Consider the following 24,512-nt stretch of genomic DNA (forward strand, 5'->3'; position numbering starts at 1 on the left):
TGAACTGACAGCCTGCATTGAAACTTGCAGGAACTTGACCTGGAATTACAATAGTAGTAAAACTGAGCTGTAAACGTAGGAAATACAAACACCAGGATAGCTTGCATTTATCTTTCATTCTAAATGAGCAAGAACAAAATATTTAAAGGTTCAGTTACAGGGATGTAGAGATACTGCTTAAAATACTAAATATAAAATAATAGATTAAAGTGTTAGACAATTCTGATTTTAGTACCTCTACAGCAAAAATGTCCAAGTTTGTATTTGCTTTACTCCTTTCTTTATGTTTGCCCTAGACAAATGTGATTTTAGTATCACTAACATTTTATCTGTTAATATTTCAAGTAATGCTTCTATTTGAGTTGAAGCTTGTAAAAACAAATTATTTTTTTTTCCTTGTTCACCTGAAATCGCAGCACCGCAGTTGTCATTCCTCCCTTAGCAAAAGCAATGGTATAGACAGATTTTGCATAGAGGTTTTCAGAGAGGGTTTTTATTATTATTATTATTGTCTGAACTTGAAGTTCTTTGTGAGGGCGTGTGGCCATCCATCCCGTCGGTCACGTACTGCCTGGCTGTCAGAGCGCTGAATCACTGGATCTTTGGGTATGTTAAGCCTCTCAAAAATCTGCACAAAGTCTAAATATTATCCCTCTCTCATCTCCAGCATGCCGTGGCTCCAGCCCTGTGGTGCCCTTGTCCAGTGCTTGGAACCCCTGGCTCAACTGCCGTGGTCGTTCTGGGGCAGGGGAGGGGCGGTGGGTTGTTTGAGGGGATTATGTGGGGATGTTTTTTTCATTTTTAGTACTATATTAAAGTACATAGTAGTCTGGATGATTGCAGGACACTTTCTAAATGCAGACCCTTCACATGGGCATAGGGAAGAGAGTGGGAAAGGAGGCTCTGGTGCCATTTCAGGGCAGCAGGAAGATCATGGTTTTCTTCTGTGGATGGACTGCTTAGCCAGCCCTACGAAACCACCTTCTGTGGTTGTGTCTAAGTCTTATTGCAAGTTCTCTTTTTCTAAGCTGTGTTGTTGCTGATATTCTTCTAGTCTTTTTATTTCAACCTCCTAAAGGAGATGTTGAGAACATAGAATCATAGAATCATTTAGGTTGGAAAAGGCCTTTAAGATCATCAAGTCCAACTGTTAACCTAACACTGCTAAGTCCACCACTAAACCATGTCCCTAAGCGCCTCATCCACGTGTCTCTTAAATCATGTTCAGGGCAACCTTTTTGTGTGACCCAGGTGGACACTATGTGGGAGTCTGGCTGAGACACAGCTATGCACAGCTTCATTTATCTCTTGAGCGCTTATTCCTCAGCTTGGAAAGGCATTAACAGCTTGAGGTTGGGTAACAACCAATGCAGTGCTGAAGAGGTAGATGTTTCAGAAAAAAGAAATGGTATACAGAGTGACTGACTTTCACAATGGGCAAGTTCAAAATTTGGCTAGCATGGGAGCGCATACGTTATGAAACATGATCATTAAAAGATACCTAAGCAGAGAAACTGGAACCTCTGCTCGCCACTTCTTCTGTTAATCTCAGTTGATCACTTTTCTAGGAATTGTTCCTTCATATTCCTCATTCCCTGGGTATGTTTAACTTTTTTTTTTCTTTTTTTCCCCCCCATGCGGAAACAAACATCCAGCTCTAGTACGCCGCTATTATACTGTGAATTACTTGGAAAAGACAATTTTCAATCAACCAGTTTTTTGCATATTTAAGGAACTCAGTGGTTGTTTTTTTTGTTTCAGGGGTGAACTGACTGTTTGGGCATTTGTTTTCTCATGATGATTTTTGTCCTTTTTCTCTGCTTAATTAGGAACACTTACAGTTAAGGCACACACTGCCACCCTTCTTTTACCACCAACCACTGAACTAGTATGGAGCTCAGATGGCAAATTTTAAAAAAATAATCTTAAATTTTAAAAAAATCATCTTACTCATCTGTTGTTCTGGGAAGGTGCATAAGTATCCACTTTTATTTAACTGAAGTTAAATAAAAATACACATGAGAAAGTAAATGCTTGGTTAAAGTTGAGAACAGCATGCATCAATTAGGATGGCAGCTTTAGAACTGGTGTGCATTTGAACTGTTTATGGAATTAATAGTATCCAAATAAATCAGATGTAACTGCATCATTACATTAAAATTTCAATGACTTGATTTTTCAGAGTTTGCTAGTCAAATTGCACTTTGCATTTGCAAGTTTTACGTCCTACTGAAACACCTACCTCGATCTAGTTTATGCTGCCTATCTTTGCAAATAAAGAGAGACCTTTTTTATCACACAAAGTAATGTATGTTGGTTTTCTTAGTTTGACACCTGTCAGTACAGTCATCAGTGTAAGCAACAGTAAGCTTATTAATCATGCTGTTTTGTGGGATGATCTTGTTGGGGGGGAGTGGTGGTGGGGGAAGCTTGACTGAATGGATTGATCCCAAATGTTTATCCTTGCTCTTTCTGCAGTATTGTTCCCCTAAGTCAGGGTCTCCCTTAAATACTGGAAGAAAAACTTTACTTCCATCCTTCAGATTGTGTTTTTATATCCAATTTGACAGAAGAGATGAAAAAAGAGTGTAAGCTGATGAGCAGAGATCCATGCTTCTCGCACCTACCACACCAGTAATCGTGTGCTTCTTTGCTTACCCCTTATTCATTGTTTTTCTTCATCTTTTGTAAAAATGTAGTTGTATGTTATTTCAGGAGTCTTGGCATGTCTGTCCAGAAGGCGTACCACAATAAGACCCCATCATTATGTTCATGATAGAAAATAACAGTAAGACTTTTTCAACAACAGTCATTTCCTTTTATAAATGTCTGTTCTGGTTTGTTATCAAAGGCAGTTTTGGCTGAAGTCTGAAAAATTTCCACATCCTCTGAAATTAAATGATGCCCGGGGATTTGGGGTATGGGGTTAGACAGGAGAGTGCAGCTTTGCATTGAGCAATAGAGCAGGAATTATTCCAAGTGAAGAACAGAAGTCTTACGGATACAAAGGGGGACATTGACATGGACCAGCATAAGTGGTCAATGACAAAAATATTCATCCTCTTCAGCCTTCTTACTTTTGCTGTGCAGTTAGATTATACAGCAGATTTCTTGGTAGATATTTTTCTTCTTATTTCCAGACACCCCAGCTCTTCTCCTGAGTGGAGTCGGGCCTCGTGGATTTTAGCAATGAGGTATGAGGACCTGGAATGAGGAGCTTCCTTTTGCAGAAATCCAGGCCTTGCTCTTGACTCCTGTGAAGTTGTTAGGCTGGGCAGTGTCATAAGTTCATTGCTGGACAGCTGACCAGGAAAGCGTCTGTGGATACCAGCTTCCTGAGCACTGGTTGACCTCTCAGGAGTTTGCTGGACCATGAATTAAATTGTGATCGGAAGGGAAGATAGCAGCACAGTTCTCTGTCTGACCTTGGCTGCTTTAGACCTGGCGTCTCTCCTGCTGCCAGAGGTGAAATGCCAGCAGCCTTCTCCCATGGTTGGAAGGTATGAATGCCCACTCTTTCTGTACATCTTCCCAGGGACCAAGATTCAGGGAGACGGAACCTTCTTGCTTCAGAAATGAGCTGCTGTTCTCCACTGTTCGACTTTGAGAAAGCTAGTAACTGCTGTGGTCGGGCTGTTTGCTGCAATGCGGAAGGCTTTCTTGGCCAGATGGTGGCCAGTCTGATTTTGCCACTTGTGTATTCAAGTTTGTGTTCAGCGACCCTCCGAATATGGTTCCTACCATCTGCCCTTTGGGAGGGATTTGGACAAATCAGTTGACTACTGGAGCAAACTGTGGTCATGCTAGGGGGTTTTTTTGTTTGTTTGTTTGGGTTTTTGTTGTTGTTGTTGTTTTTTAAAGTAAATTCATAGAGGAAGAGAATTTCTCCTCCCCTCCAGTGGGGAGGAGAAAACTGGGCAGGAAGTCTGCAAAGGCCAAACAGCACAAGGTCCTTACTGCAAAGTTTGTTGATAGCTACCATGTACGCCATTCAAGGACAAGGTCATCTCCTGCACGGCATTTAAACGGGACTACGAATAGCCTTGAAAGGGGGAGGCAGGACTTTGGGTAGTGCATCTGAAGTATCCCACAAAGCAGCTACTCGTTATCACAGTCCAGAAGAACCACCAGTTCCTACAGGAATGTGGAAGAGGGAAAAATCCCTACTGCTTTTGTTATCTTTTTTTTTTTTTTGGTGTTACTTTTCCTTCATGACAGACCCTAAAAGATAAAATCTGTCAAGCTGAGATAGAGCGCGTTACTGACAACTGTATATAAAATGCAGTGGACTCAATACTGTATAAAAATGTGTCATGCATCTACTTCCAGGCCCTGCCAAATGGTATAGATGCCAGAGCATTGGGAGTGTCTTGAACACTGGCTTGTTGGCTGTGGGTGTAGCCTATATATCTCCTTGCGCATCTTACAGTAACAGTACTGTTCTGGAGTGATATATTGGATGAAGGTGATTAGAGCCAAACAAGTGCTGTAAAAAGAGGTATGTAATGCTGAGATTATGTAAGGATGGAGCCATTTGCCATGTAGTCTGATCCAGATTTTTGTAACTGGGGTAGGGAGAAGAAAAGCCATTAGCAAGGTAGTAATTCAGACATTGATGCGTTATGTGAGGTGATCCACCAAGGCAGGCACTGTGACAGAAACTGGCAGGCATAGCCAATATTCTGTACTGGGGGTGGTATGGCAACATCAGATTCGTATCATCGTCCCAGTTCCCTACAGCACATAAGCAGTCCTCTCTGCAGCATGATAAACTTGGCTTTTCTTGCTGCAGGCTGAGCTGGGGACCTGAAGTTCGTAAATCAGTGTAGTGTTCTTGAGGTTGCCATCTGATTAATTGCTTGGCCCATGAGATCCTTGCGCAAGCCTGTATTAGGGCTGTTGCTATCATGCATGGTTCAGTACCTTTCTTGAATCTTCCATCCCTAACCTACGTCCATCCATCAGGGATTCGCGTGCTTCACGCTGGTGCAGTTAGCGTTTCTCTCAAATTGGTGCATGGAGTCTTTGCATGGTTTGAGATGGTGTAGTCTACATGGGGCGGTGGCAGTGGAGCTCCGAATGAGATGGAGAGAGCAGGGCTGGCCAGCGTGAACTGAGCAACTTGACATGAACTCCTTTAGCATTTTTTTATTAACACTGAAAAATCTTTCAACTTTGAATAGCTTTTAAGAAGGCCGATTATGATCAGCTATATTTGGCCTCTAGTAGAATAAGCCAAAGTAATGTCCTCAATGTTAATTTTGGTACTGAGGTGTATAATTAGTGTATTCTTCTTTGCCATGTGCTTTTTGTTCAGTCCATCATGATTTTGATGTCATGCCATCTTCAGAATGGTTGATCTTTGGTTATTTCTTCTTGATTTGCCACCTCCTACAGGAATCACAGCAAACCTGAAATTAAACTAGCCCTCTGTGTATGTGTGTAAGCATTTTTAAAATGTCTAAAGACTTGATTTGCACACTGTTTGAAGTAAATTGCTCGGACCTGGCAATTGCAAGTTACCAAAGTATTAGGGGACGCTGTCTTACAAAAATAAAATCAAACTGTTTTATAGCAGAAATTAAATGCGATTTTATGATACAGCCTTTAATTATGTTATTGTTCTCTTTCTATCAAAAAAGCAGAGAAAGAAGCAGAATACATTCAGCTCAATGAAGGAGAGAAAAGAGACATAACTTGAAAAGAGGTGTTGTTCAAACACGGATAAAAATTGCTTTTGCAAGATATTTCCTTTATTATTTGGTGGCTGACATGGCCTAAGTGGTTGAAAAATTGTCCAAAATCAATTATGCCTATTACATAAGAGTACCACACCCCGTATAACCAGTTTTAATGAATAAACAGTGACTCAGAAATCGTAGACATTGTTTGAAGATGTAATATCTCAGGGTGGGATTCACTTTGTCTTAATCAGGTTCTTAAAACCCAGGGAACTCTGAGCCAGTCCGTGGCTTTCCTTTTTTTTTTTTTTTTTTTTTAAAATGATACCTAGTTCCTATGTAGGCTGTAATGGTTACAGCTGAGCTTGGTGCCTTGCAGTGGGTATAAGCTGGATGAAAGTCTGTGCTGAGAAAAGTCCTCCGTCTCTGTCTGAAAGTTTGATTTAAAATGGAGTACTTATTTTTGTGATGTCAACAAATTCAAGGTGTTGTGCAACTTGAAAAATGTTTCGGTTTCAAGCCACTAGTGTTAAATTGTTCCTTGAGAATACCTCTTAATTACTTAATTATTAGTTATCCTTTAAAAGTCAATATTAATGAAACCTAACTTGGCAGTACTGATGCTTTTATTTGTATGTCAACGAACCACGTAGTCGTCAAAATCTGTGGGCCACAAGATCGGTCTGACAGCTCCATCCTGTATATCAAATCGGTGTTGATTGCCACAGTGGCTGCGCAAATAACTTAGTCAAAATGCTTCCAGTGTAATGTCCTCTAATGTCATTTTAAGAGGTTTGCAAGTCTTAATAGTAGCATTTACAACCTCATACTCAAGTTGGGCTGTCTTGTTGTTCAAGGATGGCTTCTCGTTACCTGAGGTCGTGTGCCTGAAGACGTGGCAGTCAAACATGTTGCACACACTGTTTTGGAGACTGAGGTGTTGGGGTTTTTTTGTGGAAAAGACCACAAGATGCACCTTGAAAACACGATTATGCACTGCAACGTGGCACTCTTGTGTTCTGGAGGGACTACACTGAAGTTTAATGTGTCTTCAGTACACGTGCTCCTTGACTTAAGAATTATTTTTGAGGTGTGATCTCCTTAGCTACATGCTGCAGTTCTAGGATTTATTTTTTTATAAAGGAATTTCAGTGTGAAGGTTGTTTGCGGGTATATAAGACATTGTAGGTTTGGGATGAGCCCAACTCTAGGTGAAGGGAACATCTCACCATCTATTGCATGCATGACTTACCAGTAAACTGTCTGTATTAAACCAAACATTTGGACTGTGTCATCCTGTAGATGTCAGCAACAACTCCAGAATGAGAATAACTTTTGGACTCTAAGAATTGATTGGAGTTTGAAACATAACCATAAATCTAGACCCCTGTCCTACAGCCTCTATTACAGTACAGTTCTGCTGTATGACATGGAAACATCAGGTTTCTAGCTTGCAGAATGAAGGGCTTAATTTATAACACATATTCCCTATTACCTAGGGAACACAAATATTTATACTTAAACTTTCAGTGCTGTTACTTTACATTCGTTAGTTTCCTCAAAATTATTATTACTAAATATAACAGCTTTCTATACGAATTTGGAAGCAAAAGGGCGTATGTTATTTGAGATAAGGGTAATTTTCAAACGCTGTGTTTTGAAATTATTCTTGAAAATGATATTGCTAAGATGCAACAACTACTCTTCTGTAAGAACAGTTAAAGGAATACTGTATAAAATGAAGTTCTCGCAGGGGAATCGCTCTCATCCTTTGTTGTTGGAGTTGGTTTATCATAATTCTTTCTCTTGCCTTATTTGTTAAAACCTAGAAAAAAAACCTTAAACCTTAAAGAAGATTTTTGTAATACCTAAATTTGTTCTTAATAGGGAGATTGAAGTTACAGCTTTTTAATTAAAAATAACTTAGTAATAGCTACTTGCTTATATTCTAGTATTTCTAGTGTTAGTATACATTTGTTTGGCAATTTAGGAGAAAAAATAATATGGTGATAATGTAACAGGTCCTTAAAGAGCTACAGCCTCTCCTTTGCTCTTTTACCAAGCACCGCTCATTTGTTTCACTACTAATTTCCTTAATTACTGTGGTAACCAGTAGCTTTGGTCTGGATGTACACAAGTTCCACAGCACTTCTAATTGTGTGCCTGAAGTCCTGTGCAGTATCGGGGATGGTCAGGATCCCCAAAGAAGGTTCGTAATTAGCTGGTGACTGAATCTGGTGACCTCTAAGGACAAATAAATACCCTTCCTAGTGTTTGATTTCTATACCCAACTGGGATAAAACCCTCTTTTGGACTGTTTTAGGAATCTTGCGTCCTTTTCTGACTTGCTTGTGGGTTACTGATCTGGGTGTTTATAAGAAATCTGCCAAATGTGGTCCCTTCAAGGGACATGGGCAAAGGGGGGATCTAGTAGGAAGAATCCAGATGAGTTTAGACTTGAAGGTGCTGCTTTGATGGTCTCATTTGAGATGGAGGGAGTTAATGCCAGAGACAAATCTTTTTTTTTTTTTTTTTTTTTGTGGAAAACAAGTTTGCTGAAAACCTGTAGGCGATGCTTTTGGCATTGGGTATCTTAAGTCCTTTGTAAGATATTGTTCTTGTTCGCTGCTTTTCACTCTGAATATAAAAAGTAGTCCCATTAGTATAGTCCTACCGCTTGCCAAGTAATGGGAATTGATGTGCACGTGGTAATACAGGCTTGCCAGAGTGGTTCTTTAGTCACGCTGCCTTAGGTGCAAGTAGCAGGAAAAAAAAACCCTATTAAAATACTTTGTGCCGGATATCGTGAATATACACGCTGTAAAATGAAGTAGGAGATAAAAGACTTTTTCTCTCTTTTGCACTTCTGTTTGAAATTTCTTTTATGCTTTTCAGTGTGGTTGGTATTGCTTTAGAAAATAATAAGTATTCCCACAGAATTCAGCTGAAGATCGGTTTACGCTAGAGGAAACTATTTGAAGATGTTGGATCTGACTTCTTTTGAGGCATAAAGAACTGTTTTTTTAAAAAGTTATTTCTTTTGAAATTAATACAAGAAAATAATAGAGAGTATGAAGTAAGTGTTGAATCAAAAAATGGTGGTTTGGTTTTTTGAGGTTTTTTTGGTTTTTTAGTACTTCTTAGATACTCTTGCTAGTCCTTATTTTGTGTGCGTTTCCAGTTAACTCTCAATTCTTATTTTTATAGACAGTTACTGGGAAAAGCTTTGGAACCAAAGACTTTCGAGCAGCTCTAGAAAATGGAGTCCTGTTGTGCGAGTGAGTATTGATTTACCTATATAAAAATCTTTCAGGTTAATATCAGATGGCCTGTAGTTTGAATTTTTTTTTTGACATACCAAAAGTATTTTTAATAAGCAATTTTTCCTTTTTTATATGTGTTGCTTGTCATGGGAAGGTAGAACAGCTTTCAAACATCATCTCTCAAGATGTTTCATGTGTTGTCCTACACGCTCTCTCATGTGTTAGTGAGAGGATCGTACTGATCCTCTGGCCAGTTGATTAGTTTTATTGGTTATAATGCTCATGGTATCACTGGGCTTTCTCTTCAGCCTGTGCAAGGTGGTGTGGCCATGGCTGGGACCAAAACTCTCAGTTAACCCCTATACCCCCTGTTGTTGTTGGGGTTTGGGTTTTTTGTCCCCCATCCCCACCCACCTGTACGAAATTATTGTAAACTCTCTGTGCTGGTTGTTTTTTAAACCCTGAAAGCTACATATTCCACTGAGAGAACTTTACCCTCAGGTAAGTTTTCTTTTTAAAAGTAGTTCATTTCTGAAATTAATTTTACAAAATTGTAAATTAAAGCTAACAGGCAGGCCTTTGATTTCATGTTCTATACTGAAGAGCAGTATTAGTAAGTAATATACACATGAGAGGGCCTATTTGGTCTTCTGGGGAATTATGGTTACATTCAAGTATCTCAATAATGTAGAATCTCTTGGATGGCATTTGGCATACTTAATAAAAATATATTTTTTTGGTTTTTAAACAAGCACTTTAAAATGATGAAAGTAAATGGATTGACTCCCAGCGTAATGTAGAAATATGTTGCCATGTATGTGCACGTGCAGTCCAGGTTTCAGTACGTTTCAGTACTTTCTGGACTGACTGACTTATTGCTTTCACCAACAAACTCTGACCTCAGCTTTTTCTGGAGTGCTTTCTCTAAAAAGCTTCCTTGTGCTTATATATTATAGGCTTGGCAATAATGGGACTTGTCTGGTTTCGTTGCTAGACTGAGTCAGAGGTGTAAAATGTCCACTCATCAGGTCTCTTCCACATATCTGTAATTGGTTTTGTACTTACTGGAACAGGTTTCCAGGACTGGAAGTGGTGCTAATCCTTTAGTATTTTAAGGAACGGCAGGTGTAAATGTCATTAGAACGCCAGTAAGAGAGAGATCTCATTAGAGGGCTACCTGGGACATTTAAAAAAAAAATCTCAAATCTCAGAGCCACTCTTAAATCAGTTCGGCCAAGCTAACTTTCAGAAAATATTTATAAAGGTACAGTTCTCTAAAGTAAATGCAAAAAGGCAACATTCCTGTGTTTTCCACTCTGTGAATATTACTGTGTTTTCTGTCCTTGCCTTTATTTTTCCCTTTGGGCCCTTTACCCATCAGACTGTCTTGGTAGTTGCTTTGCAGTTATCTTTGGGATATGCAGGAGTTGATTTGTTTTGAAGGTTGAATGGTGTTGTAGAGACGGAGATTGTATTTTCATAACTTGCAGAATCAAATGTTAACTAGACTGAATGTGGTAATAAAAATAGTTTATACTTTTAATAAGAAGGTATTTCTTCAGGTCTGTATTTAGTGGGATGTGTATATTGTATTCAACTGTAACTCTTAAATAGCGTCTTTAAGAATTGGCAGTGAACTGATAGATTCTAATTCTCTGATATCTTCATTGTTGACACTTATTTGGCAAAAGAATATGAGCCTCCATCTGTCAAATGCAAACCAGTTAAATTGATCTGTAATTAATAGCCATATGCAAGAAAAACATCCTGTAATTTCTTCAGCTGAGCAGCTTGCCTTAGGAGGCATGCAACTTTCTTTAAAGCAAAAGATGCCTCATTATGTTGTACTAAATCATATAGCTGTCCTCCTGTGTCATAATTTTAAATTTGACATACCTGAAGTACAAGGAGAAGTGATTTTCGTAGAAATTCTGTGGAAACAGAAAAGAGCAAGACAGGAAAGGTTTTCAGATGTGCAATTTTCACCAAAGTCAATAGACTGCAGGATCTTAAATAGTGAAGACCAAGCTAGACACGACATCGCCCATTTCCTTGGTTCACCTGTGCTAGTTTAATGTCCACAGATATATTATCTCTGGAGATGGTGTATTTTACGTAAACTATAGCAGATAAGACCTATGCTTGCACCACATATTCTTATAGCAGAACAGTTGGTTTGTTTGGTCTACTTAGTGACCAAGTGTGCTTGTTGACTGGCTAATCAGTAGTTGACAAAATAAAGCCTTTTACATTATGCTAGATCTCATGTGTATACATTAGATGAAGAAAGTCACTAAAATTTTCCTGATCACATGCTACTTCATGTTCTTAAGTACAAGAAAGCCAATAAAAATTATGTGTTAGGAAGATTAAAAAAAAAAAAGGAGGGGTAGAAGACCCCAAATATTTTTTTAATTCCACCTCGACTTCTCTTCTTTTGGTGGAAAAGTCATCAAATGTGTTTTGTTTACTAAATAATGCAGTTGAAAAATCTCAGGAGCTGCAGCCGTTATTTCTTCCTTCTGCAAGCACTTAGAAATCTATCTTCCATTCCAGTGTGCATATGTAAACTCTGTTCATTTTCTTTATTTTCCAAACATGTTTGCTGCTTGAGCAAAAAATGCTTTTTTCCACATAGAGTTTTAATGTGCAGCTCCTGATTCTGCATTGGGCTGGGTAGATCACAAAACCTTACTGATGCTTTGTGGGGTAAAGGGTCTGGCCAGACAAGCAGCAACAAGAAGAGGGAGCAAGTCCAAAATCCTCAAAGGTATATAGGCAGATGAAGTCCGCAGGGTGTCCTCAGGTCCCTGTTCTCTGTTGATCCTGTGGTCTAGCGTGTAATTTGGTGAACCACTGTATTTCCCTACCTCTGTGACTGAAAACCTGGGTAGAAAGGTGCAAGGGATCCTGTGCCTCGTCCTTACTGCAGGACAAGGTATGCGTTTGGGCTTGTGTATTCAACAGTGATGTGTTAGTCTATCCTATCTTCTCAGTTTTATTACGAATTTTATAAAAAGAAAGAGTGATATGAGGTGCAATCTCTTCTGGCTGAGACTGAAAACATGACTTGCACGTGTAAATTATATGTACCAAAAATGATCGTTGCGCACATCGTACTGGGCTTGATAGCATATGAAAACTGAAGTTATTTCCTACACTTACAGGAATATCAGAGCTTTCACACTGAAAAATAATATTCTGATATAATTTTGACATCTGCGTCAGAACTTTTATCTGAAGAAATTCTTTAAAGAGGAAATTTGAATCTAATTAATATCACCACCTATGTAGTAGAAAAACAGATCCATTTCTGCCTACGCCTACCCAGGCATTTTCTGTTCTTCTTTCTCACTTCACCATTCTCAGAAATATCCTTTTTTTGTGTGTGTGTGTAACTTCTTGGAAAACTGCTTTAGAAAAAGATTTAGGGGACATTAATAAGTTCAAATTTACTTGGTTCAAGCCATATAAGTTAGGACTCTATGCAAAGTATTTCTTAAAAAGCATTGATGCTCATGCTTAAATAAAGTTGATTATGTAACAGAAAATCATATGACTTCTTTTTAGTTTGATTAACAAGATCAAACCTGGCATTGTTAAGAAGATCAATCGTCTGTCAACTCCAATAGCTGGCTTGGTAAGTAATCAAACCTAATATCTGGGATATGACTCCCAAGTTCTGTTTGTTTTTAATGAGCCTATTGTTCTTACGTGGTCTCGCTACAAAATAATAAGTTTTCAAGATTTTGGCTCCATTTCAATTTTTATTTAAAATTTTACCATTTATACATTGACTTAAACTGCAAGGGTTACCTGTTCTGTGTTTTGGATCTGTAACTTTAATCAGCTTGTCACTGCATGAGGCTGCATCATCCCCAGATACATCTAGCACTGATGGCTCCTGTGCATAAACCTATATGGCACTGCTTGTCTTTATTTCAAGGCCACCATCCTATTTTGCATTCAAAAGCTATTTCAGTTGTCCCTCTATGAGGGAAGGGGCAGACTAGGGAATGTTCTGTGTAACCCAAGTATTTTTAGAATCTGCTTCTCCCCACCCACAGTAAAGCTTAGGTTGCATTAAAATAACTCTGATGATGCAAAGATCTCTCTTCAGGCTTCACTTGAGGGATTTGCTAATGTTTTGGCTGTAAATCATGTTGTTTGTAGGGTGAGGGGAAAAAATACATGTAATAATTTTAACAGGAAATTTAAAAGGTTTCCTGTATGCTTTTTTGGCAAATTTGCTGTTCAGAGACTGTAGGATAAATTTTGTAGCCATTTAGCATCAGAAACCCTTTTGTGGGTAAATAAACTCAAAGACTTTTTTTTTGGTTTTTTTTTTTTGTTTTCCCCCCCTTCATAATTATTTCCTGGGAAAGTAGCTTTGGCTGTTCGTGTCACCAGGGTGTCTAGGCCCCTTAGTCCTGTCACCAGAACTATTGGTCTCATTTTAAGAGACCCAAGGGAAACAGGGGCATATGCATATTCCTGTAACAAGTAGAAGATCCCACCTTATGGTAAACATGCAGTCTGAACATTAGGGCAAGTTACCTGATTCCTTAATAGGAGTAGAGTGCAAAATATCTCTAGATACTTGTATTCATATATTTTAATGGGATGAGCCAACAAAACATCTGCTTTTGCTGGTCAACTGTGTATCTTGTTAGAGAAGAAACGTAGTGATCTTGGCCGGAGGTCATAAGATTGGGTTAACTTGCCATATGTTATTGCATGAGCTGAGAAAGTGCATTTCCACATCAAATGAATGTAGAAAGTATTAGCTGCCTTTGTCCCAGAAAAGCTCAGGGTATTAGGCTTGCAAATAACGAGTGCTGCACATTCTTTTCCTGTGAGGAATCCAAAAAAGAATTCAAATGAAACCAAAATCATCCTGGAGATGACAGCACAGTTATTCTATCAGCAGTTTGATTGCCTATATGGCCTCTGAAGTAGCCAGTTGATCCAAACCAGAAAACTATGGGCTAGATTTCATTTAGTGGTGACTTAAGTCTTGAATTGTAACTGTAAGAACTGTAAGAACTCTCATTTTTTATATATTTTTGCTTGTTTGTTTCCAGATGCAAAAATTCAGAGTATTCAGTAGGCATGTAGTTTATATCTGACTTGTAGTATATTATTGTTCCTTCGTGTTGTTTCTAGTTCCTACAAGTCTTCAAAAATAAAGGAAAGAGGAGGAAAGGTGAATGATCAAGATCATCCAGTGGTGGTGGTGTTAAAATACCACATGAAGATAGTAATTGAGAGAGCTGATGTTTTGTGTTAACCCATGGAGAAGGTTTTACATAAATACTTCAGTTTCAGAAGATCATGATTATGAGGGTGATAATGGGAGGGTTTCAGAAGATGGTGCTTATGATTGCAATGGTGGGAGGGGAGATATATTTTCCCAGACTTGAGAGGAATGTGCTCGGTTGTACCAGCTTTGAAGAGCCCAGCTTTCATCCTGGCATGTAAAACTCAAACTAAAAATGATGGGTTTGTGCATTCATAGAAAAGCAAGCATTGGTACCTGACAGGCTCAGGATACGGTGGCTGATGAACCACAGGATTTAGAAATGGAAAGAGCTTGCTAAGGAATTAGCTGGTAGGCTTGCTTGCCATATTCGGGAAATACTTTCATTGCTTATAATTTGCTTATCCCACAAATCTGCTCCTAGATAGTGTTTTGTGTGGCTTCATATATATACTTCTGTGGCTCTCACTTCTGCTGTTTTCAGTGTCTTTCAGTCTTGCATTAATTGCTCTCCACTAAGCCTTTATGACATTTAGAAATTACTATTGGTAGGAGGACGTCTGTCTTTTTTTCTTTTTTTTTTCCTTTTTTTTTTTTTTAAACCAGATGGAAATTTTTATCTCAAGAGATGGCATTTTTTTCTAAAGGATAAAAAGATGCCACAACTTCAATTTGGGTCTTGCAAATCCTGTAATCTGAAGGTTCTTTGATCATGTTTTTCTACAGCTCCTTTCCATGGTCCTCTAGATTCATGTCCTCAAGATGATTTCCAAAACGTTTTATGCATTCATCATTGGACAGCTAGCATCCATTTCTCTCTTGGCTTTTCTGATTAAAAGGGAAAAAAAAACCCCGTATTCCTGAGAGTTTTGTGGCAGTCTGATTTATCAAAAGAAAACAAATAGTTTAAAAGGTTTTTGGTCTTTTTTTCCTTTCCAGGAATTTCTTCAGGTTTGGTTTTGTTCTATACGGAGATAATATTGACTTCCACATAAGTGTGTTTTTTAAGCTTTGTGTTCACTTCAAATACTTGGCAGGGTTTTTTTCAGCAGTACAGAAATACAATATTCAACAGGCATCTTCGGTTTCATTATATTGTTTCTTTGACTTTATAGTTATTTTGAAAATCATTTTTTTGAGTAAAACAGGAAGTGAAAGCCTACATGAATAATGAAACATTCTGTTTTATATGGAATATGGTGTACTATAGGTTTGTTTGTATCAAGTTAGGGAACTGAGGTCCTTTTTTTTTCATGATGTAAATGCATTATTAATTAGTTATGTCATATTTGCTTTTGTGACACCTTATTTCTCATAAAATCTAACAGGGGCTTTATATTAGCAGGATCGCCTAAATTCCAACCACGTTTTAGACAACTGAAAATAAGCCTTAGGTTTCACCTTTAGTTTGATTATACTGCTGTCCAGTGATTTTTGGGTGTGGATTGCAGTGGTTCAGGTATAATCATGATGGAATGAATAAATAAATATATGTGTTTTGATGATGAAATACAGACATGAAAGTCGGCATTCAGTTAACAAAAAATGCCGAACTGGTACCAGGCAAACTTAAAAAAATGGATTGAACTTATCCCCAGTTTGGCATGGTGCAGGAAGGCTGGGCTGCAGCTTGTGTGGAAGGGTTTGTTAAAACTCTTTGTGGAGGAGAGTTGGACCTGGCCATAACTTGATCTCCATCTAGCAGCTTGCGCTGCAGCCCCGCTGCTCCCTTTCTCTTCTGAGGCAGGTACCTCCCATGGTTTGGGTGAGATCTAGCCATCGTCTTAGCCATGTTTAGTTATTCGTTTATGTTCCAGTTTGGAAAACTGAACTGCTTCACTGGGGGTAAGGCAAGTACGAGAGCTGTTGCAGGGAAGCAATGGTCAAAGACGAGTGACCGAAGAAACGTCCAAGCAGCTCCTGCGTTGGTTTCCTGAGGAACGAGGCGTGCCGTCTGCAGGGTGCGAAGGAGTAACTTCAGCAGTAGTTGCGGAAAGATGCCACTTGCGGCAGGTTGATTTTTAACAGTGCACAGCAGGTTTCGGAGGCGGTGATGTTCCCATAGGTTTCCCTGTGGGAGTTAGTTGGGACATGGCTGTTGGTTTGTTTGCTTTAATTTCGGCCATTTTTTTAAAATGCCTTATGTTTAAAACCTTTGCACTAAAATAGTTTCTGGAAAATGAGAATTTAATTTCTGCTTATCTTTCAAACTGTCTAAAATACAGTTTGTGTAAAGAGCAATGTATATATTTTCCCTAGTACAGCAGAGCAGGAAAGCAAAGTGACACAGAGTAGCAGTTCCTGAAGCCCTCTTGCATTTCTGGGGGACATCATAAGGATAACTGAAAGGTCAGAGGATTGTGGAAGCCGAGGTTTCATTATGCACGGTAGTGAAAGTGCAGTCTGCCTTAAAAATCCACTTTTTCTGATCCATACTTATGAGAAACAAAGATGGGATCTAAAGAAAATTATTCAAATTGATAAATCTTGCTAGGTTCAGATCCTGCAAAATGATTTTGCTTAGAGTTCTCAGGGTGTGGGGGTGGTGGAAATAAAATGAATGCTGAGAAAAGCAAACCTGAAGACAACCTGGTTCTTAATAAATATGGGCTTTTCAGTTTGAATCCCGGCATGTGGGGATATAATCACACAAGAGGGAGGACTTTGTGGTCTGACAACATGTTTTCCAACAAGGCTCTGAGGAGCATTTTGAGGTGCATCTCTGGCTGCGGCACCGTAGTTCCCCAGAAACTTCACGTTTCCATCTCAGTTGGCTGAACACAGAGAGAAGCATGAACCAGGATGGAAGTCATATGGCATCATGAGACAGGGGAAGATAGATGAGTTTTGTATCGTATGGGCAAGCTCGGCATATCTGTCAGAATAATGCATTGCTCAGGAGAAATAACTGTATGCTCTGTAGCAAGGCAAAATTGTAGTTAAAGTACGTTTCCAGCTAAGACAGGCGGTGAAGCAAATTGAGAGTTAGAGGCAATATCTCCTTTGGAGAGTGGTAGCTAATGGGAACCTTGCCTTGCAACGTACCGATGTGATTGTTCAAGATGCTCTATCTTTCCTTGCAGCTCCTGTGAGTAAGATGGAAGCGCAGCGCTTTGCTCTGTGGTTGGGAAGTGTTACATCACACAGAGGTGTGAGGGCTGCGGTCAAACCACAGGGCAGAGTAGAAAGTTGTTGGGTTTTTAGAATTGTAAATGAAATGCCATTAGCACTTTTTTTTTTTTGTAAAGTTGGTCCTTCATTTCAAATGAGTAGAGATGTTGCTAAATCTGACTCTCTCAGTGTGAATGCTGGATGAGTATTAGCACCCAATATCATTTTTATGAAGTTCTTCAGCTTTGGCAGAGGGGTTTTTGGTGAACTTTTGTTTCCCTTTCATGCAAGAGAATAAAACTGCACATCTCTAGGTAGTCCCAGGTTTGAAGATGTGCATCTGAAATACTGTAGAGCAGGATTTTTTTGTTCTAGTGGGGAATTAGGTTTCCTTTAGGATGAAGAATGAAAAATCCTATCAAGACAAACATTTTCAAAAAATGAAAACTATCAAGACAAACACTTAATTTCCTGGTTCACCAAGGCCCAACACGCCCTTCTGACAAGTGCTACTAAAACATCATTCCATCTCTTTAATGTGATCTAATATAACACCACTGCGTTCTATAATTTACTTATTTAATTTATCAGAAGCTATTAATTCCACTTAACACCAGGACAACCACCTCAAACAGTGGGGGAGAGCCGCTTTGTCATGGAGATCATTCGCGTATACCTCCTACACCAGGAAAGTGAGGAATAATGAAGGTAAGAAGGGAGAAATATGAAAGAAAGCTATATCAAAATGAAAGGGGAGATAAAGACAGGGGTGGAGAAGATAAAAATGCTGCCATTAAAAAATATTTTTCTGAGCCTTTGTGCCTAACAATTTGCAAACCGTGGAACCGCCCTGGTACTTCCTTATCTCTTGTCATCAAGTAGAGCTGGCCAAAATTTCCTTTTCTGTGGGAAAGTTTTCTTGACAGGGCTTTTTTTTGTGTTGCCAGGGAATGGCATGCAGATGACATTTTGACTTTATTATAGGACATTTTTAAAACAGTTTTTCAGGTCAAATCCACACTTGCGAAGTGAAGATTATTTCAGTTTTATGTTTTATTTAGGACTTTGCTACTAAGATCCTTCTCTAGATTACTTAGAATTAAATTAGTTATGTTTTCCAATTAAATTTTAAAAACTGATGTTAATATTGAGAGGTTTTGTTTTAATTTTAAAAAGAATCCTTTTTTTCAAAGCAGCTCTACTTCCAAAGTTCATTCCTTCATGCTGAAAATCCTGACTAAATAGATTTTCTCCTGCTGTTCACCTCCTTGTGTTTAGTATAGCCTTTATATTGGTCCATGCTTTATTTCTTCTTGAATTTTGTATTTTTTTTTAATAATTTTAATTTTTAAATATTGAACTCCTGCTCTGTGAATTTGACTAGTATGGGCTACATTAGTAATATTAACAGTAGCTTGTCTGGTATGAGAAAATGAGTGTAAGAGAACTTCTCCTTTCTATTCTTCATGGCAAACGAGGATGGGCAAATACATGAACTAAGTTACATAAAGGCTACTGTTGTTTTCTTTGCTTTGCTACCAAACACCAAAAAATACAGGCTCCAACCTGGGTGGGCTTGCTGGTTGTGCAGCAACTAACAGTGTGCAAAAGCGCTCATAAGAAATAGCCTCATAAATTTTGGTCGAGAGCTAACTAATGAGCTGATAACCGTTTGATGTGCTCTGTTTGCTTGTCTGACATTTCTTTTTGCAGCGATGAGGGAGTAATACTGAGTGATGTGGAGCGTTGCTTTTTCTTCTGAAGGTTTAAGTCACCTTTTTGACAAGGACCAGAACACATCACAGCTAACGTGGCAGCTGTGGGCTCTACCTCGAGCCCTGCCTCCATCGCCCTCCCTCTCCCGCATGGCTGATCAGGGTCTCGGGATTTTGAATTGCCTGTGAACTGTAAGTTCAGAGGTACAGGGTGAGTGCATATGCAGCACTGCTGCAAGGAGTGAAGTTGCATAAGTCCTATTTGATATCTTTCACCTGGAAGCTGATTAGTTCGGTATTGCTTTTCATAAGGCAAGGCACAAGATGTGCCTTTCTTTTTCTGAAAAGTTGATACTTTCTACGTGTAAACAAAGTTAAAGGGGCATCATCGCCCGTTTTCTGGATGAATATGCTTGCCAAGTTGTTGGGGAATTCAGAAGACAAGTATTTTAAGAAACTTCTAGTTCTTGGCATAATCTTTGTTTGCATGAGTGGAGATTTTTGTTTTTCAAGAGCAATTAGTGTTTCTTGTGACTTTTTTAGACATATATACAAGTTAAGAATAACTGATGAGGAAGGGAGAGAAAGCGAAAGTGGATACGGTCTGACAGAACTCACGCCCTTATCCAACGTCTGCTCTCCTTTGTAAAGCAGCCTATACATTTAATGCAGGCTCAGGGACATTTCAGATGGCAGAAATGAGGTCAAGTTCCTCTTTACAGTCATAGTTATACACCTCTTTTTGTTCAATATCCTTTTTATGCTGCAGGTAATGAAACTTCCAATAAGCATTATTTTTCTTGTGGGAAGCAAGAGATTTTCCAATAAATAAATGGTCATTGCCAGGAAGGACAGGATAACTTTAAGTAATCATATTTTACTATACTTAAAAAAAAAAAAAAAACCCACAAAAAAACTCAAACCAAACAAGCAATTTGAGGCACTATGCTCTCCATGCTTTTTGCCTTTTTTTCCTCTAGATATTTCAGACTGTTGTTATGCTTACCTTGAATCCAGTCTGCTCTGGCAAATGATACAGTCTTATTAAATACTGAAAAGCCTTTTAATGTGTTGTGGTATGTTTACTACATTGTTTTAAGTAAGTGCAGTAACATCTTCAGATTTTTAAAGTGCTTAAACCAGATGAGGACTTCTGCCTGACTGTTACCAAACAGGTGACTAGGATACACCTTAAGTATCTAGTTTTGTTCTGACAAGTACAATTACATGGGAGGGGAAACTTTTTTCTTTGATCAGTGGTCCAGCTGAAGTGCTCAAACAAGTTTCCTGGACATAAAAGAATTTATATTAGTCTGAGAAAATATCTTTTCACCTGGGAAGTGACACAGCATGGTGTTTCAAATGTAACCATCCAACAATGTGTTAAATTTCTTATTTAATGAATTTTAGTGAGATTTTGTCAGTACTACAAAAAATGCAATTGGAAATTAGCATGTGTGTGTTCGTTGTAAAATTCAGAAGTTTCAGTTGCTGTTACTTCAAACTCCTAAGCAGATGTTGCTTCAAATTTGGGGGAATGATGGGCACATGAACTTTTGAGGAATGAAAAATCCTGATTAAAAAAAAACAACAAAAAACAACAAAAAAACCTAAAAAATAGAAAGTTATGACTTTGTTTGTGGTCTCTGTAAATTTGTAAATGCTTAAGAATTTAACAAGAGTCTTACCCCTTATACAAAAAGTTTTTAAAATGTTAGAGTACTTTGCGAAGAGGTCTTCACCATGCTTTCAGTTCTACACCTGAAGATAGCAGAGGGTGGGCAGAGGGACTTTTAGTGGCTTTCCTGAGGTCAGTCAGTAAGTCAGAGTAGGGTAGGGGTGACATTTTGAGTCTCAGTCTAATTCTCTTGTAGACTAAACTGCAAACCAAAAAAAAAAAAAAGTCTGACCTGAGTTCTGAGAACCTAAAACTATAAATTAACAAATGTCAGGAGTGATGCAAGATGTGATAGGAATGTATGTGGAACTATAAATCACTTCTGGTACTCTTTCTGCTGTCTTATGGGAAAGAGGAATGTGACTTTTATGGAAATACCTCTGCCAGACAATTAAGAAAAGAGGGTTGTGTGCTAGAAAGGAAGTATGGTTATTAATAGTTAGAGATGACATTGTTCTGTAGTCTTTCAATGCCTGATAGTGGGAGTATGTAATCTCGGCAGTGGTTTACTGATGTTTTGTGCCCTTCTGCTTGAAAACATATGGTACGTTTCAGCCTTAGCTCTGAATTTCCTTTAATTGTTTTCTGTTGCTGTCTAAACACTTTGAAATGTAGGGTGTTGGGAAAGGGGAGATTGATGCAAACTCTTTGTGACATTTTTAGTAGCTGCTCAAGACTTCGATCAGGCAGAATGAAACCCAGCTGCTGGATTGAACTTGACAGGTTTTGGGTGGGTGATGAAGAAGTGCAATATGTCTAGGAGATGTAAGTGGGAAGAAGTTATATGGGTGCAGACCCCAAGAAATGGTGGTTCAACTACTTGCCCTGGTCTCTAGTCAGGGGACAGTAAGTGCTGTACCTGTTGGTTGATGTCTGTGAATCAAAAGTATTTTGGGGATGCTTTAAATGAGATCATGTCTTCCGAACTGATGCTTCCAGTGTGTTACTGGGACGAGATGTCAACATGCTAATTAATTAATTGAAAAAGTCTTGTAAACTAACTGTAAAGTAATATGATTGGCAGCAAGAACTTTCTAACGTGGAAATTTTTCATCCCTCCTCCTGCTCTAAACCAAAGTTCTGAAAAAGTATGACCCTTTTTGCGTCAACTTGCCAGCACTTAACAAAATACATAAAAATGGTTGCCAAAAAAACTGCAAAAAATTTCCATTTATTGACTCAATCAGCTGTAGTTAGTGGTATACTCTGTCATTTGTATGCTATTTTTATAAATAACTGATGACTCATTCTGTGTTTGTAAAGAAACATTCCTTCCTAACTGGAAAAAAAATGTCAACCACGTAGAAAAGGTACACACCTTAAATCATACTTGTGACACTTATAATCTGATTTCTACTGCCTTTGCCAAGGAAGCACGGTTTTGAGACTTCTTGGGGCAGTCGGTGTTTATCTGTGTTAAATCTTCACAAGCTGGACGCTACAGTGCTTTTTGTCTCTGTCTTGTCAGATATTTATGTGCGGTGTTTAAAATTCATGGCAATTTCCAAAGAAAGTAGATGGTAATGGCAGCGAGGATAACTTTTTCTGCGGTATCTGTCGGTGCTGGAGCCGTACAGCTGTGCTACACACTCTTCTGTTTGTTACAAAATCCTCATACCACATCTTTTAACGCCTGTCTGAACACCTCCGCGCCCATGTGCCTGCGCTGAATCACGCTCCTCCAGTGATGTATGTAAAAGAGGTATTAAATACGATGCCAACAGCAAATGCTGCCGAACGCAGGCTGCTGAGCGGCTGCGGTGACCGAGCTTGCTTTCTGCGGGGCATGAGGACAGGGAGGAACACGAGGAAGCCTGGCACTAGTGCAGGAGTTGAGATGGGCTGCAAGGCGGATCGTCTCTGAACCCGCTCGTTGAGCCAGGCGTGCAGGGCAGGCTTCTCTACACTGTGGGATGAGCCCACACAGGGCAGCGAGGGTTAAATAGAGTAGTAGGATGCTCCTCCTCTTGAGAAACAGATGCTGTCTGGCTGCTGAAGGAAGCAAAGTTAGAGGAAACTTTCAAATTCTGTTTTAAGAAGAATGAAGTACTGAATCATAGTCTAAAAATCAGGGACTATCTAAATTGAGGATCTGAGGCAACTTGCTCTATTTCAAGCTGTGTTCAGAGGGGCTGAATTTCATCTATATCAAATTGTTAACCTGTGTGAGCAAAACAGAAAAGCTTGTGTATACAAATTAAAAAAAAAAAAGGAGGTAGGGGGAATCAAGGTCTGCCAAAACTTCGTGTTTTCAAGAACAAGAGGTCTTTACTTCTTTTATTACTCATTAGGCTTCAGGGGAGTTTCACCTTTAAGTGGATTACTGTCATTCCAGTTCTGTGTAGTGGGATGACTTGGCGCTGGAGTATTTTACACACTTTGCTTGTAAAGTCTGTTTTGTGTAAACCATTCGGGGTGAAAAGCACATCACTTGATTCCCCCCCCCCCCCCTTGACTTTGACTGGAATGCAAGTAAGTGGTGGGAAAGTTAAGGCTTGTCTGAACACGGAAATACCCCGGGATGGTTATTCCATACTGGCTTTCCGAGCCTATACTTTTGTTACAGTAAGAATGCCTACGAGTGGGCAAGCTAAATTCCCTTTGTCTTGTCCAAAATGGGATGAAGCTGTGAAGTAGAGAGACCTCTCTCAACTAAAAAGGCACGTCTGCCAGGGGTGCCCACGTGCTGTACTTTTGCCCTTCTCCTTTCCAGCTGGCCTTATTTGGTAGCAGTGACATCCCAGAAACTCACCTGTGGTTTACAACCTGATATTCATTCACTCTTATCAATAAAAGGCTCGTTTGGTACACGTTGCTGTGATGTATGGCTGTAATGTTACAGCAAAGGTTATGCTGTAGCACAGTAAGAGACATGGGCCTGGGAGGGATTTCGAGTCATTGGGGACAGTTGGTCCCTTCCTGTGTCAAGCACCTTGAAAACTATCAACTCAGAAGTTCTGCTTGAAAAAAACCCCATTAATTTCTTTTGTGTTTTCCTTAATCCCGTCACTCCTGCTGGAAAGAAACTGTGGAGCTCAGTGCTGCAAGAGGTTGCAGGCAATGAGGTGAGCTGGGCAGAGAGGTCTTCTGCTGGCCATTAGACACGGTGGTGGGCAGTGCCAGGAGCTGAGGAACAAACTCTGGGGAAGATCCTTCAACACACACCTTGGTGTTACAGAGGTTCATGACCGGCTGCTGTCATCACAGATGGAGTTGGGGTTTCAGGGATGGATGGGCCTTTTTGTCCAAAACCAGAATGATTCGTATCTAAGGCTGCTTCAGAACATGGTTTCCATAATGGTTGAACCCTGAGACTCACAAATTGCAATGGTGAAGGGGAGCGTTCCACTTCCTGGCTATGATTTACAGTTATTGATACTGGGAGCGCAAAGGTAGTGGCAGAGTTTACGCAGAAAGTTTCATTCCTGCATTCTGACAGCAGGAGCACCTGCTTTTTGAGAGGAAAGCTGAAAGTGAACTGTTAAAAAGTTCGTGTCTATAATCGTGCACAGAGCTGGGGCAGGGAATCCCTGTGTCAAGGATCACGGTAATTTATTATTTTACCCGATGTGGAAAAACAACGAAGGGCGCACAGAGGGGAGTGGCAAAGCAATTAGCACTGTTTCTGATCTTTGGCCAATACAGTGCTCCGTGCTTGCTGTTATAGGTGGGATAATTTACTGAACAGAAGCCTTGAGGTCACTCTAAGTCAAATTATGCCTGTAGGATGATTGTTTTAATTATTATTTTTAGTTTTGGGCCAAAAAAGGGAGGAAAAAAGTAGTTTAGCTATTCCACCCGCTC

The 24,512-nt window shown here is 39.3% G+C and overlaps 1 protein-coding gene across 2 annotated transcripts in view; it reads left to right on the plus strand.

Annotated features, from left to right (window-relative positions):
- Positions 1-12,567: 12,567 nt before the first annotated feature.
- LMO7 (LIM domain 7) overlaps positions 12,568-24,512 on the plus strand; it is a 91,888-nt gene continuing 79,943 nt past the window's right edge. The window contains exon 1 of one of the 2 annotated variants that reach the window (XM_059819823.1): positions 12,568-12,584. The gene's annotated coding sequence lies outside the window, so the exon portion shown is untranslated. The remainder of the gene's footprint in view (positions 12,585-24,512) is intronic. The other variant, XM_059819817.1, reaches the window with a different exon arrangement.

This window comes from Gavia stellata, chromosome 1 (genome assembly GCF_030936135.1).
Source record: "Gavia stellata isolate bGavSte3 chromosome 1, bGavSte3.hap2, whole genome shotgun sequence".
Lineage (NCBI taxonomy): Eukaryota > Metazoa > Chordata > Aves > Gaviiformes > Gaviidae > Gavia > Gavia stellata.